Source organism: Ostrea edulis, chromosome 9 (assembly GCF_947568905.1).
Source record: "Ostrea edulis chromosome 9, xbOstEdul1.1, whole genome shotgun sequence".
Classification (NCBI taxonomy): Eukaryota; Metazoa; Mollusca; class Bivalvia; order Ostreida; family Ostreidae; genus Ostrea; species Ostrea edulis.
Genome location: NC_079172.1, coordinates 22,507,512 through 22,522,324, shown reverse-complemented (window position 1 = coordinate 22,522,324; position 14,813 = coordinate 22,507,512). Strand labels below are relative to the sequence as shown.

The window sequence follows — 14,813 nt, the reverse complement described above, 5'->3', positions numbered from 1 at the left end:
CGAAAAAGTAGGTCACCTTGACCTACTTTTGGAATTTGACGGCTATATTTATATATTTCAGATACTAGTTAACCTACAGTCATCAAACTTTGTCAGTTGATGGGTCTTGCATGTTCGAAGTTCGCTGACCAAGAAGTAGGTCACCATGACCTACGATTGGAATTTGACAGCTATATTTCAATATTCAGATACTAATTGGCTTAAAATCATCAAACTTTGTCAGCTGATATTTCTTGGGTTCTCAAAATGTGTAAACCAAAAAGTAGGTCACATTGACCTACTTTTTTTGAATTCTTAGGATTTAACTAAAGATTTAGAATACTAAGAGGCTAAGAATAGAAATGGAGGGGTTGTACAATTTATCAGAAGAGCGATTCTAGGCCCTTGGGCCTTTTGTTTTTTAATATTGTTATCCGATTACTGAGACTCTATTTCAATTATATATGTATATATATATATATATATATATATATATATATATATATATATATATATATATATATATGCAAGGTGAAGATAACGAACAGTGATCAATCTCATAACTCCTACAAGCAATACAAAATAGATAGTTGGGCAAACACGGACCCCTGGACACACCAGAAGTGGGATCAGGTGCCTAGGAGGAGTAAGCATCCCCTGTTGACCGGTCACACCCGCCGTGAGCCCCATATCCTGATCAGGTAAACGGAGTTATCCGCAGTCAAAATCAGTGTGCCAAGAACGGCTTAACAATCGGTATGAAACACGTCAGACAGCATTTGACCCAATGCGAGGTTGTATTGACGAACTAGATCGTTATAACGACCATAGAATTTGCGAAATGCTGACTTCAATCGAGACTGTTGAAATCCCTGTACCATCAACTTGTTTGTCAGTAGGTTACCTCGATTTAAAAACTGACTATACACAGAACAAGCTCTTGCATATCGAATCAGTTGAGATATATAAACACCATATGCAGGTGATAATGGAATATTGCTATATAAATATGGGAAGTTGACGATGGAGAAGCTGAAATCATCCCGTTTGTCATACAGTTGAGTTGTCAGTTTGCCGTTAATGTCTACTTTCAATAAAATATCTAAGTTTGAAGCAGAAGTGGACGACTCTGTGGTGTCCTTTATTTCGAGCTCACAGGGATATATCAAATCGACATATGAATGAAAGCTATCATTGTTAATAGACAAAACGTCATCGATATATCTAAAAGTCGAATTGAAGGTTACAGCGAGAGATTTTTTCTTCTCACGTAGAAGTTTTTGAATAAATTCTGCTTCATATGAATATAAAAACAGGTCAGCTAACAAAGGAGCACAATTCGTGCCCATGGTAATTCCAACAGACTGTTGGAAGACCTGATCACCAAAGACCACGAAGATATTGTCAATGAGGAACTCTAGCATATTTTTTATTTCAACTTCAGAGTACTTGTGCGTGGAATCAGAGTGGTGTTTAACAAAGTAAGTTTTTGAATGACTGATCACTAGATATGAATATTTCCGTTCTCCGTTTTTGTTGAAGAAGCAACTGTCTATGATGTCAAAAAGTCTAGTCTTTAATTTATCGTGAGGAATGGTCGTGTATAGTGTTGAAAAGTCATAGGTTTTAATGCTATTGATTTGGAAAAAATTCTGTGATTTCAAGTTTACTAAAAGTTCTTTAGAATTTTTTAGAATCTTCATTTGATTAACACCACTTCTGGCATATGTAGTCGCACAGTAAGTTTGAAGTTTCTCCTTCACAGCTGTTAACATTTTCGTGAGGAGCAAAGATAAGGGCTTGGTAGAGCACTTACTGGATCCAGCAATGTATCTTTGTTTGTAAGGGTTTTTATGTAGTTTAGGAATCCAGTAGAGGTACGGTAACTCATATTCATTCGACCCATTGACTGGAATATTCAATGTGTCTAAAACTGAAGCTTGGTTTTGAAGAATTTCGTCTTTTGAAATGGCAGTTGGAGTATAAGTATGATTACCAAAAGTGGAATTAATGCCAAGTTCGCTTAAAATACAGTTGTAATAATGAGCCTTACAAACAAAGACAATGTTGTTACTAGCTTTGTCAGTTGTAACCAAAACATATTCCTCATGTAACCTATCTAATTCTTTTATCACTTCTGGTTTACTAAACACAGAAGGATAGATGGTACGTACTTTTGTTTTCATGTGTCTAATGCGGGATTTTAATATCCCTCTTATGCTTTTAACCCATTCTGACAATGTATCAAGTTCTTTTTCATATTTAGCCCATCGTCTGGCATAATCTTCGACAGAACTCATAATAGAGATGAAGTTCTGTCGCCAATTAAAAGACCGAGGTTCTCTGTATTTAGGACCTTTAAGAATAAGTGATTTGAGGTCCTCATTTTCAACTATATAAGTTGTTATCTTTGCAAAAGGGACAACACGTGTCATACAAAAGTCAAGTAGAACGATGATTTGAAATGCATGTATCCAGATCATCAGAGGAAACAAAATCAGACATTCTTCAAAATTTAAGTTGTTGTTTAATTTGTATGTAATTTTTACAGTTTCCTTATTTGGAGATAGCTGTTTAAGAATGGCATCACATTGTTTTGTTGTGTGCAGTGAGAAATGGACTACCCTACTGTACTCAATCAAACAAGACAGTGATGATGTTGTAAATTCACAACCGAGGAACTAACACGGATGTGTTAGTCTTAAGTAAACTCGTCTTTTACACGAGGCTTTTTTTAATGCTTGACGAACAGTTCTTACTGTATCATCAAAAATATGATCTTTATCATCCGGTTAGAGTACAAGTATAATAAAAAGAATATGTCGGGAAGCAAAGTTATTTCAGAGAAAATGACGTTTAAATGGGAGGTCTTCCGCCTCCTTGATTTTGTGGTTTGTCTGATAGGGGATAGATTCACGAGAAAAGACACAGCGGGATATCATCATGCATTACACACTGGGAGATGAGACACTTTCCAAATATTTCCAAACTTGCGTGTTACACATTAAAATATCTCAGAAATCTGAAGAAAAATGGGTCTTTTCATGTCCCTGGTCTATTTGAACTATATAAAAACTAAGAGAAATATAGATGACTGTAGATGGGCGTTTGTCGTGTGACGGGTCTGTGTTGGCGTTTGTTGAGATTACAGTATGTGTCGATCTGTTAGCGTTCATGAATTGGGGGAGGGGGGAATTCGGGATTTCTAAAACACTTTATATATCTTTTCAGATCTGTTAGGATTTTTTCGCATATTTTCGGGCACACTTTATGAATTTGTCTTACTAAATTGGAATTGTACTTGTTTTGAATTTCCGATATTACGGTTATCGCAGAGATCAAAGAATGCCGCGTCCATTATTCTCCAATATATACACGTGCTGATTTTTTCAATAGATTATCAAAACAGTAATGCATATTACTCTTCTACAAGAAATACAACAACTTCCACAAGAAAAATAAATAGATTGCTTTAAAATGTAATATTTATTGAGAACCTATCCATTCTCGTGTCCTGATTAAATGTTTTTGTATCCCCGTAAAACAGCTGTTAAATGTAGACCTTTCTGCGATCCTACCTACTGTTTACACTTTGTATTTTGCTAATACAACAATAAAAATCGATAACTGATAATGTTTTTATCACTATCATATAAATTAATCGATGTATGTTACAAACAATTGTTTGTGTTCCGAGATCGAACAAATACACAGACAAATTGACCCTCTTCCACGTGTGCATGCAGTCTTGTAGGACTTTGCATTCAGAGCAAATCGCATCGATATAATCCGTCAACATCAAACTAATTTAATATTTCAAATATCTTTTGAAATAGTAGACCATACATTCTCACTTTTTTCGTTTCGTCAGCGAAAAAAAAAGCATCCCGTTTCGGAAGTTGCTATGACATCACGTGGTGACCTAATTCGTAGCACGGCTGTATGTTTCTGAGAGGTAGTTATTTTTTCGTGGATGATGCAGTATAACTTCCTCACCTCGGCTTTTATATTTCAAAACAATATTTTATATATTCCAACCTCAGAGGTTATCCTGCAACATCGACAACCCCCCCCCACCCCCCCCCCCCCCAAAAAACCCACCAAAAAACAAGAGCAAAAAATATCCAAACAAAAACAAAAAACCGCGTACTCTTATAGGGCACGTTGCAAACAAGCATTGATATCTTTTTCGAAAATAAAAAAACTAGGCAGAAATCAAATTACACTTTTCGAAAACAAGGATGAAGTCTTGGAATATTTTTAATAGCACACCCAGCTGTTTGACAGAAACATGCAAGAATAAAGCACATTGCCTTTCACCACACACTGAGAGTTAAATATTCTCTAACGAGGAAGGATTTCGTCCTATAAAACAAACTGCCCTTTCCTCAGAAGAACATTGTCAATTACATATGTTTTTCAGACTAATTTTATCATACACACTTAGTTTTATACTACTTAGTATGTAATACTTATGGGCTCCAATATAAGGAAGTATGTGCGTTAGACTGAACAGTTTGTGAACTCCGAGTGCGCGTAATCACTAACGGTTGTTCATTCATAAATTGCAATCTACAAGACACTTTGGCAGATATGTGTTATCTATAATTGTGAAACCCATGAGCATGCGCTTGTTAAATATCTATTTTTAAAGATATTTAAATATATATATATATATATATATATATATATATATATATATATATATATGTATAAATACACACACACAAAAACCAACACACAAAAAACCACACTAGAATGACTAACGAAATCTATGCCATATTTCAACTGAATGTCTTTTGATGTAATTGCTTTTGCCAATGGCGGATCCAGAAATTTTAGATTGGGGTGAGGACCAGGACAAAGTTACGGAGTTCTGACAAAATAAGACATATGTTTTTGGACGTGTGTGAGTGCCCCACCACTGGATCTGCCACTGTTTCCTATATTTATATGATTGGGATTTCATCAAGACTAATTGAAATATCATATGCTTTGAATGCGAAACTGAACTTTATGATGTAAGTGAAGCCAAGTAGATTCCATTCGCTCATTGATTCTAAGGTCCGAATGTAGTATTTTTGGACAGAGTCTTGTTGTTGTTGTTTTTTGACGGGTTTAAATTGATCAACACGAGATATGCTATTTAGACATCATAAAGAGCATTAGAACTGAACAGCAATGCAAATCTCCCTTTCCTTTGATGTAAGTACAATATAATTCACATATATTTCAAACATGACAAATATCTTACAAAATGATTATCCTTTTAAATGCTCGTAATTTTAACGTCACTTGATAAAAGACGAGAGAGAGAGAGAGAGAGAGAGAGAGAGAGAGAGAGAGAGAGAGAGAGAGAGAGAGAAAGCTGATAAAAGTGTGAAGTGCACAATTTTTAAAATTTTACCTGCGTTCTGAGGACAGACCCACAAATTGTGAAATCTTTCAATACAAGATTAGTGATGACAAGTCGTTACTGATATTCTGTTTTTAATTTTTTTTGGACAATTTGAAAGGGAGTACTGGATAATCCTTTATAGGCGTCCCTATATAGATACCTAAGATAGTATATACATGTATACTGTCTGTACTAGAACGTGTGTGTATTCTCTGTAAGACATTGTGAAGATATCTTCACTTAACAAGGTTTGTCAGAGAGAGAGAGAGAGAGAGAGAGAGAAAGAGAGAGAGAGAGAGAGAGTACTTCTCAGTGCATGTATGTTTCATGCTGACTGTACTACTGTGTATGTTCCTATGAAAGTGTGTCCTTCATTAAGAATAGGACATTATTCGCTCAACAACAGTTTCTACTGTAATGAAATTACAAACTTTATGAGAAAATACATGTAAATACTAAGATTCATCAATATACATGTGTAGTGAAACGTATTTATGTATATGTATGTACTCAAGTAAATGACCCTTGAACCTGGTATGTCATATCCCTAACCCTTGACCTGGAGTTCCAGCACAAACAGCCTTGTCCACCTACCTATCCAGCAGTTGGCCTACTATATTGAACCTGTGAAGATGTGTCTCTTTTGTGTGTTATGTGAATCGTATGTCCTGTGTCAGAAACCTTACCATCTTGTATTTATCATCATATCATGTAGTATCTCCGCTACACGATACATGTAAATACTAAGACTCATGAATATACATGTTTATACCAAGACTCATGAATATACATGCCAATACTAAGACTCATGAATATACATGTTTATACTAAGACTCATGAATATACATGTCAATACTAAGACTCATGAATATACATGTGAAAACTAAGACTCATGAATATCCATGTAAATACTAAGACACTTGGATATACATGTAAATACTAAGACTCATGAATATCCATGTAAATACTAACAAAGACACTTGGATATCCATGTAAATACTAACAAAGACACTTGGATATACATGAACGTGTTACCAAAACCTCCTTTCTGTGTCGCCTACAGAGCATGATAAAGACATAGGGGACACTTGTTCGTCGTCCGTCTGGGGGGGGGGGGGGGGGGGGGGGGGGGGGGGGGGGGGGGGTGCGGGGGGGGGGGGGGGGCACAATATATGAACAGACATTCACAGTTTTATGATATTTTGTCAGTCCTGTGTCCTTTTATTACATTTTATTTTTCAATGTAATACCTACCGGTATATGTACGTTTTTAATAAATAATCCCATAAAAACGAACTGCCGAAATAAGCCATCATTCAATGACTCCATATATACACTATATAACCAGAACCTGAGACAGGTTTAAGAGATGGACATAAATACACAGTATCTGAGACAGGCTAAAGGTGGACATCAATACACAGAATCTGAGAGAGGCTAGAGTTGGACATAAATACACAGGATCTGAGATATGTTAGAGGTGGACATAAATACACAGTATCTGAGGCAAGCTAGAGATGGACATAAATACACAGAATCTGAGAGAGGCTAGAGATGGCCATAAATACACAGGATCTGAGACAGGCTAGAGATGAACATAAATACACAGAATCTAAGACAGGCTAGAGATGGACATAAATACACAGAATCTAAGACAGGCTAGAGATGGACATAAATACACAGAATCTGAGAGAGGCTAGAGATGGACATAAATACACAGAATCTGAGACAGGCTAGAGGTGGATATCAATACACAGAATCTGAGAGAGGCTAGAGATGAACATAAATACACAGAATCTGAGACAGGCTAGAGATGGACATAAATACACAGGACCTGAGACAGGCTAGAGATGGACATAAATACACAGATTCTGAGACAGGTTAGAGGTAGCCATAAATACACAGGATCTGAGAGAGGCTAGAGATGGACATAAATACACAGGATCTAAGACAGGCTAGAGATGGACATAAATACACAGGATCTAAAACAGGCTAGAGGTGGACATAAATACACAGAATCTGAGAGAGGCTAGAGGTGGACATAAATACACAGGATCTGAGAGAGGCTAGAGATGGACATAAATACACGGGATCTAAAACAGGCTAGAGGTGGATATAAATACACAGAATCTGAGAGAGGCTAGAGATGAACATAAATACACAGAATCTAAGACAGGCTAGAGATGGACATAAATACACAGAATCTGAGAGAGGCTAGAGATGGACATAAATACACAGAATCTGAGACAGGCTAGAGGTGGACATCAATACACAGAATCTGAGAGAGGCTAGAGATGAACATAAATACACAGAATCTAAGAGAAGTTAGAGATGGACATAAATACACAGGACCTGAGAGAGGCTAGAGATGGACATAAATACACAGATTCTGAGACAGGCTAGAGGTGGCCATAAATACACAGGATCTGAGAGAGGCTAGAGATGGACATAAATACACAGAATATAAGACAGGCTAGAGATGGACATAAATACACAGGATCTAAAACAGGCTAGAGGTGGACATAAATACACAGAATCTGAGAGAGGCTAGAGATGGACATAAATACACAGAATCTGAGAGAGGTTAGAGGTGGACATAAATACACAGGATCTGAGAGAGGCTAGAGATGGACATAAATACACAGGATCTAAGACAGGCTAGAGGTGGACATAAATACACAGAATCTGAGACAGGCTAAAGATGGACATAAATACACAGAATCTGAGAGAGGCTAGAGATGGACATAAATACACAGAATCTGAGAGAGGTTAGAGGTGGACATAAATACACAGGATCTGAGACAGGCTAGAGATGGACATAAATACACAGGACTTGAGAGAGGCTAGAGATGGACATAAATACACAGGACCTGAGAGAGGCTAGAGATGGACATAAATACACAGGATCTAAGACAGGCTAGAGGTGGACATAAATACACAGAATCTGAGAGAGGCTAGAGATGGACATAAATACACCGATTCTGAGAGAGGCTAGAGATGGACATAAATACACAGGATCTGAGACAGGCTAGAGATGGACATAAATACACAGAATCTGAGAGAGACTGGAGGTGGACATAAATACACAGGATCTAAGACAGGCTAGAGATGGACATAAATACACAGAATCTGAGAGAGGCTAGAGGTGGCCATAAATACACAGAATCTAAGGCAGGCTAAAGGTGGACATAAATACACGGGATCTAAAACAGGCTAGAGGTGGATATAAATACACAGAATCTGAGAGAGACTAGAGATGGACATAAATACACAGAATCTAAGACAGGCTAGAGATGGACATAAATACACAGAATCTGAGAGAGGCTAGAGATGGCCATAAATACACATGATCTGAGAGAGGCTAGAGGTGGCCATAAATACACAGAATCTAAGAGAGGCTAAAGGTGGACATAAGTACACAGAATCTGAGAGAGGCTAGAGGTGGCCATAAATACACAGATTCTGAGAGAGGCTAGAGATGGACATAAATACACATGATCTGAGACAGGCTAGAGGTGGACATAAATACACAGAATCTGAGACAGGCTAGAAATGGACATAAATACACAGGATCTGAGACAGGCTAGAAATGGACATAAATACACAGGATCTGAGACAGGCTAGAAATGGACTTAAATACACAGGATCTGAGACAGGCTATAAATGGACATAAATACACAGGATCTGAGGCAGGCTAGAGATGGACATAAATACACAGGATCTGAGAGAGGCCAGAGGTGGACATAAATACACAGGATCTGAGGCAGGCTAAAGGTGGACATAAATACACAGGATCTAAGAGAGGCTAGAGATGGACATAAATACACAGGATCTGAGACAGGCTAGAGATGGACATAAATACACAGATTCTGAGACAGGCTAGAGATGGACATAAATACACAGAATCTAAGACAGGCTAGAGATGGACATAAATACACAGGATCTGAGACAGGCTAGAGATGGACATAAATACACAGATTCTGAGACAGGCTAGAGATGGACATAAATACACAGGATCTGAGACAGGCTAGAGATGGACATAAATACACAGATTCTGAGACAGGCTAGAGATGGACATAAATACACAGAATCTAAGACAGGCTAGAGATGGACATAAATACACAGGATCTGAGACAGGCTAGAGATGGACATAAATACACAGATTCTGAGACAGGCTAGAGATGGACATAAATACACAGAATCTAAGACAGGCTAGAGATGGACATAAATACACAGGATCTGAGATATGTTAGAGATGGACATAAATACACAGAATCTAAGACAGGCTAGAGATGGACATAAATACACAGAATCTGAGAGAGGCTAGAGATGGACATAAATACACAGAATCTGAGATAGGCTAGAGGTGGACATAAATACACAGGATCTAAAACAGGCTAGAGATGGACATAAATACACAGATTCTGAGACAGGCTAGAGATGGACATAAATACACAGAATCTGAGAGAGGCTAGAGATGGACATAAATACACAGAATCTGAGCGAGGCTAGAGATGGACATAAATACATAGAATCTGAAACAGGCTAGAGGTGGACATAAATACACAGGATCTGAGACAGGCTAGAGATGGACATAAATACACAGAATCTGAGAGAGGCTAGAGATGGACATAAATACACAGAATCTGAGAGAGGCTAGAGGTGGCCATAAATACACATGATCTAAGAGAGGCTAGAGATGGACATAAATACACAGAATCTAAGACAGACTAGAGATGGACATAAATACACAGAATCTGAGAGAGGCTAGAGATGGACATAAATACACAGAATCTAAGACAGGCTAGAGATGGACATAAATACACAGAATCTAAGACAGGCTAGAGATGGACATAAATACACAGAATCTGAGACAGGCTAGAGATGGACATAAATACACAGGATCTGAGAGAGGCTAGAGATGAACATAAATACACAGAATCTGAGGCAGGCTAGAGATGGACATAAATACACAGAATCTGAGACAGGCTAGAGATGGACATAAATACACAGAATCTGAGACAGGCTAGAGATGGACATAAATACACAGAATCTGAGAGAGGCTAGAGATGGACATAAATACACAGAATCTAAGACAGGCTAGAGATGGACATAAATACACAGAATCTAAGACAGGCTAGAGATGGACATAAATACACAGAATCTGAGACAGGCTAGAGATGGACATAAATACACAGGATCTGAGAGAGGCTAGAGATGAACATAAATACACAGAATCTGAGGCAGGCTAGAGATGGACATAAATACACAGAATCTGAGACAGGCTAGAGATGGACATAAATACACAGAATCTGAGACAGGCTAGAGATGGACATAAATACACAGGATCTGAGAGAGGCTAGAGGTGGCCATAAATACACAGAATCTGAGAGAGGCTAGAGATGGACATGAATACACAGGATCTGAGGCAGGCTAGAGATGGACATAAATACACAGATTCTGAGACAGGCTAGAGGTGGCCATAAATACACAGAATCTGAGAGAGGCTAGAGATGGACATGAATACACAGGATCTGAGGCAGGCTAGAGATGGACATAAATACACAGATTCTGAGGCAGGCTAGAGATGGACACAAATACACAGGATCTGAGAGAGGCTAGAGATGAACACAAATACACAGGATCTGAGAGAGGCTAGAGATGGACATAAATACACAGAATCTGAGGCAGGCTAGAGATGGCCATAAATACACAGAATCTGAGACAGGCTAAAGATGGCCATGAATACACAGAATCTAAGAGACCATAGTGGTGGAGAAATATGAGAATCTTAGAGAGGCTTTGGGTTGATGAAATAACTGAATGTGAATCTGGGGGTGGGGATCGGAGCATGTTTACACTGTAAACGTTTGTAAATGTAAGTGGTAGATATTGTTTTGGGTGCTTTTGAATTAATTGGTATGTGCAAATGATGATTCCAGGACTTTGAAATAGGAGATCATCTGTAACAAGTAAATGTCAGAGCCTCCATGCATATCTAAAGTAGAAAACACCTCACTGACAATATATCACCCAGGAGATGAAGGAAACGTTTCTCTCTCTCTCTCTCTCTCTCTCTCTCTCTCCCTCTCTCTCTCTCTCTCTCTCTCTCTCTCTCTGCTGTTACAGCTAAGCACACCGACATGTTACAGACATCTATCATATACTATACAAGACAACACATATTAATATCATAGATATGTGTGTGATAAGGTCCTATGAGTGAAGATAATACATTTGGTATAAAATTACGATCTTAGGAATGTAAACAAAGTATAAAGTCATATAATGTTTACTGAGTAAACAAAATACTTACGAGAAATCAAACATTTAGAGAACCATACCAGACTGTCGTACAGTAAATCATGTTTTCGGTTTGTTTTGAACAAGGAAGTCCTTTTCGAGATTCGAGTCTTTAAAATGTTTTACATGAACCGTGTTTGGCCATTGGTTGCGACGATGAAAAGAAAACTAGGTCAAGTGACAAATCTTTTTAAATGACGATAAAGCAGAGGGGCGGATGTATATCTCCTGACGGTGTTATTAACGAGCTTTTAAACGTTCCATTTACGTATTAAATTCACAGGCTTAAGTATATTGATGGGGAAACCTTTTCTTTTTAAAATTTATGGAGGATATATAGACCTATATGCTACGCTTTTTCTTTAAATTACACCCATGAAGGAAAAGTACATATATAATACATCTGAAGGAACACAAATATTCTTGTATTTCAAAGTCTGGGTTTTTTTTTTTTCATATCCAGGAAGAGTTACTGAAACCGCACAGGAAGCGAGGGGATCATTTGACTTGCTGTGCAGCTAAACGGCATTAAATTTGACTTTGTTGCTCTTGAAAAATTAATTGTACCACAGCGTTGTCAAGTTTGTTGTTAGTATATAGTGCGATATATACATGCATTTACAGCCTACGTTGGTTTGGAATTGTCAGGTAGAGAGAAATTCTACCTAATTTTTCAATTAAGTTTCTGATACGTACTTTAAATAAAACTTACCAAACTTTACATGTGAAGCCCGGGTCTTGACCTTAGTGTGACCTCAGCGTGTGATATAGGACTTCACATTACATAACATGTGAAGCCCGAGTCTTGACCTTAGTGTGACCTCAGCGTGTGATATAGGACTTCACATTACATAACGTGGCATTCCAGTACTATACATGTATACACCATACTAAGCTAAGATAGACAAATCAAATAAAAGGCGTTCAGTTGCTGTCTACTGGTATTATACTGAAGATACGGCCGATTACTTTGACCATTTGAAAACAAAACAGTACATGTACCTTGACTGAAAATATTCAAATGACAATAAAAGACATCATATTTACAAACTATTCATTCATTACAAATTGTGTGTCAATTGTGCACACAAACATGAAATGTACCTGCATAAAAGATATTATTTTTCTAAAATGTAATATTTCATATATTATCACTTTCTACATAATTGTTACGGGGTTGTATTCGTTATATTGCATGGTGTACATAATGTATATCTGTTTCAGTACATACATGTATTATGTGCATTTAGAAATCTACATTGTGTGCACTGATTGATGCGGAAATAAAGATTTTCTGTGGAACAAATCACATTTGAATGAGATAATTAAGAAATAGAATTTTTGAAAATACATGAGGATATGAACTGTGACGCTTCACGCCGATAAACTTTATGAATGCGCTACAGGAAATATGTCACATGAAGCGACGTAGTAAATTCATACCCTCAGTGTATTGTCAAAACTGGAAAAAAAATTGATTTACATTCTACTTTCATTTCCCCAAATTACATAACGTTGCAATATAATTGATATTTGAGCATGGAATTTCATACGACTCCTCGTCCTCTTTAGAAATAAATCTGATATATAATAATTTTCAAGCTCATTAACTTTTATCTGGTAGCTGGCTATCAGTAATTATAACTTTTATATTTTGTAGTAGCTGGCTACGAGTAGCTATGTTTTCTTACTTTTAGTAACTGGCTACTAGTAGCTAACTTTTCCTGGTTCAAGTAACTGGCTACTAGTAGCCAACTTTTCTCTTTTTAAGTAGCCAGTTACTAGTAGCTGGTTACTAGTAGCCAACTTTACCAATCTGTAGCGATAAGCAGTAGAATCGTTTTCAAAACACCAATATAATTCGCATGCACCTTGTTTTAAATACTGTCAATATCGTGGAACGTATTCTGACAATGGCAGCAAAAACCATAATATTTGTATTTTCTAGGAAATATTAATCACTCACAGGAAGTCATCGTCATTCTTAAGCGAAGACAGTTTTTGAATAAATTTTGCATCATATGAATATAAAAACAGGTCATATTTTTTATTTCAACTTCAGAGTACTTGTGCGTGGAATCAGAGTGGTGTTTGGCAAAGTAATGTTTTGAATGACTGATCACTAGATATGAATATTTCCGTTTTCCATTTTTGTTGAAGAAGCAACTGTTTATGATGTCAAAATGTCTAGTCTTTAATTTATCGTGAGGAATGGTTGTGCAAAGTGTTGAAAAGTCATACGTTTTGATGTTATTGATCTGGGAAAAGTTTTGCGATTTCAAGTTTACTAAAAGTTCTTTAGAATTTTTTAGAATCCATATTTGATTAACACCACTTCTGGCATATGTAGTCGCACAGTAATTTTGAAGTTTCTCCTTCACAGCTGTTGATATTTTCGTGAGGAGGAAAGATAGAGACTTGGTAGAGGACTTACTGGATCCAGCAATGTATCTTTGTTTGTAAGAGTTTTTATATAGTTTAGGAATCCAGTATAGGTATGGTAACTCGTATTCATTCGGCCCATTGACTGGGATATTAAATGTGTCTAAAACTGAAGCACGGTTTTGAAGAATTTCATCTTTTGAAAGGGCAGTTGGATTATAACTACTATTACCAAATGTGGAATTAATGCCAAGTTCGTTTGAAATACAGTTGTAATAATGAACTTTACAAACAAATGTTATGTTGTTACAAGCTTTGAAACCAAAACATATTCCTCATGTAACCTGTCTAATTCTTTTATCACTTCTGGTTTACCAAATACAGAAGGATAGATGGTACCTACTTTTGTTTTAATATGTCTAATGCGGGATTTTAATATTCCACTTATGTTTTAAACCATTCTGAAAATGCATTTTAAAGTTCTTCTTTTTCATATTTAGCCCATCATCTGGCATAATCTTCGACAGAATTCATAATAGAGATGAAGTTCTGTTGCCAATTGAAAGACCGAGTTTCTCTGTATTTAAGACCTTTTAGAACAAGTGATCTGAGGTCCTCGTTTACAACTACATGTACATGTATATCAACATCACCAGTAATGCCATGTCCAGCTGGACTATAGTTGAAAGGAGACGAAGAACAAGAACACGTAGGTGGATTAAGTATAAGATGGTCTATATCTAGGCACTGT

At 37.0% G+C, this 14,813-nt stretch overlaps 1 protein-coding gene across 1 annotated transcript in view; it reads right to left on the bottom strand.

The window, feature by feature from the left end:
* The window catches only part of LOC125659644 (SH3 domain-binding protein 2-like), a 34,701-nt gene extending 22,842 nt beyond the window's left edge, over window positions 1-11,859 (bottom strand). The window contains exon 1 of the mRNA XM_048891383.2: window positions 11,694-11,859. The gene's annotated coding sequence lies outside the window, so the exon portion shown is untranslated. The remainder of the gene's footprint in view (window positions 1-11,693) is intronic.
* Between the last annotated feature and the right edge of the window lie 2,954 nt (window positions 11,860-14,813).